The 2,500-nt window shown below is 77.1% G+C and overlaps 1 non-coding gene across 1 annotated transcript; it reads right to left on the minus strand.

The window, feature by feature from the left end:
* Positions 1-1,234: 1,234 nt before the first annotated feature.
* On the minus strand, positions 1,235-1,387 carry LOC137757949 (5.8S ribosomal RNA). Its single transcript, XR_011072625.1, has one exon. It is a non-coding gene; the product is annotated as a 5.8S ribosomal RNA (ribosomal RNA).
* Between the last annotated feature and the right edge of the window lie 1,113 nt (positions 1,388-2,500).

Genomic DNA, 2,500 nt, shown 5'->3' on the forward strand with positions numbered 1-2,500 from the left:
ACACCACCCCCGACGGCTCCCCTCACCCGCGCCGTGCGCGGGGGCGAGGGGCGGGGAGAGGAACGCGCGGAGGGGCGACGGGACGGGAGCACGAGCCGGCGGCCACGGGACGGACGGACGCGCGGGGCGGAGAGCGGGCGGGGCCGGGAAACGCACCGACACCCGAGCGCGGCCCGGAGGCGGCGTCGTCACGGAGGAGAGAGGACGGGAGACGGGGGGACGGGAGAGGAGAGAGGAGAGGAGAGGAGAGGAGAGGAGAGGGGGACGGACAGGAGAGGAGAGCGGCGGACGGCGTGGAAGGCACGGGGGTGTGGTGGAGAAAACCCGGCGGTCGCCCCCCGACCGCCGGGCCCTCCTTCACCCCGCGCCTCCTTCCACGCCCGACCGACCGAGCGACTCACTCCCACCACTCACTCTCTCTCTCTCTCTCTCTCTCTCTCTCGCGCCGCCAACGCCGCACACCGCGTCCTCCACGCAGCCGCGAGACGCCCCCGCCGCGACGAGCGACGGACGCCGAGCGCCCCGGTCCACCCACCCACAGACGCCCACCGCGGGCTCGGGAGCGGGCACGGAGCGCGGCGCGGCCGCAGCCCGGGGGAAAGCGCGCGGCGGCAGGCGACGCCGCGGCGTCCCGCGGGTCGCCGCCGGGGCACGCATCCCCGGGGCGCGGCCGCGCACGCACGACTCGGCCTCGGCCCGAGCCGCCCGCCCCGACACGGCGAGGCGAGGCGGCGGGGGCGGGCACGGACCCCGGACGCGCGGCTCGGGGCGCCGCGGAGGAGGCGGGCCGGACGTCCGTCGCCGGGACGCCGCCGCCGCCGGGGGCGGGCGGCGAACGACGGCGGAACGGACGCGGCCCCGCCACGCCACCACAGCGGGCCCCGGCCGCGAGGGCGCGGGACCGTCCCCGCCCACCGACACCCCGGGGGTACGCCCAAAGACCGCTTGCGGCGCGAGGGCGCTTCCCGAAGGGGACCGACCGCGGAGGCCAACGGCCAGGGACCTCGTCGCGAGCTCTCTCTCCCTTCTCTTCCCTCTCGCGGGCAGCGGGCCCCCCCGTGGCCTCAGCACGAGGCGGAGGGGGGGGGGCGCCGCGTCTGCACTTAGGGGGACAGAGGGCCCCGGCGGCCCTGCGAGGAAACCCCCAGCCGCGCCACCCCGGGAAGGCGCGCGCGCGAGCGCACACACACGCAACGCACGCGCGCACACCCCCGGGGGGCGATTGATCGTCAAGCGACGCTCAGACAGGCGTAGCCCCGGGAGGAACCCGGGGCCGCAAGTGCGTTCGAAGTGTCGATGATCAATGTGTCCTGCAATTCACATTAATTCTCGCAGCTAGCTGCGTTCTTCATCGACGCACGAGCCGAGTGATCCACCGCTAAGAGTCGTACGAGTTTGGTTTCTTTGCGTTTCGGCGGGGTCCCCGCCGGTGGCACGGCACATCCCCCGGAGGGGTTGCCTCTGGCCGGCCAAGTCAGACAGAAAACAGCAGACCGGAGGGGCCGGAAGGTTTCACGACGGGGCGCCCGGCACCGACCCGCAGGCGGGGCGGGCTCGGACACCCCACAGGCGCCCGGGGGGTTCCCACCTCACCCCCCCCCACCCCGCGAGGGACGCGGGGCCCGCACTCACGCGGCACACGGGCCCGGCCCGCACCACGGCCGCCGGGTAGCCCCCTCCCGACGGCCGCGGCGGGGAGGACCAGTGGCGCGCGGCGCGGTGCCCCGGCCCCGTGGGGGTGGGGGTGGGAAAGCGGAGTCTGGGGGAGAAGGGAGGGGGCCTCCCGACTCCCCGCGGGCCCGACCGCCCCGACCCCAAGGCGGACGGGCGACCCCCCCATGGGTCTTTAAACCTCCGCGCCGGGACGCGCTAGGTACCTGGAGAGGGGGAGGCGGGCGAGGCGGGGGGGGACGGAGCGCCCCACGCTCGCCGCCGCCGCCCCGACAACCGACCGACACGCTCTCCGCCCGCGCCCGCCCGCAGCACGCGGGGCCTCGGCGCTACCGGCCCGTGACACGGGGCCCCGGCCGGGCGCCGGGCCGACCGCCGCACGAGACAACCACTGCCACCGCCCGACGAGGCCCCCACCGTGTCCCCCAAGCCGGGCGGAGACCTCCCGCTCGCGCCCGGGCACGGGCGCGGCCCTCTTTTCTCCTAAACCCCAACCCCGCCCCCCCACCCGGGGCCCTTGCCCCGCACCCGCGTCCCGGGCCCCCTTATCGCCACCGAGGGCGGTAAGGGAGGCTCCGACGGGAAGCGGGGGAACGAGCGGGCAGGGGGCACACGGGGGGGGGAGGGCGGGAAAGAGAGAGAGCCCGACGGACGACGGAGGAGAGGCCCCAGGCTCGGAGGACAGGCCGAGGCGAACGGCGAGGGGGCGGAGGGCCCGGAGCGGAGGACCGACGGCCGGGAAGGAACCGGTCCAGGGCCGGCGGCGGGAAGGCGACGGGGCGGGCGAGCGGCCCCACGGTGGAGCCGCCGCCGCCACGCCACCCATCCC

This window comes from Eschrichtius robustus, unplaced genomic scaffold (assembly GCF_028021215.1).
Source record: "Eschrichtius robustus isolate mEscRob2 unplaced genomic scaffold, mEscRob2.pri scaffold_540, whole genome shotgun sequence".
Classification (NCBI taxonomy): domain Eukaryota; kingdom Metazoa; phylum Chordata; class Mammalia; order Artiodactyla; family Eschrichtiidae; genus Eschrichtius; species Eschrichtius robustus.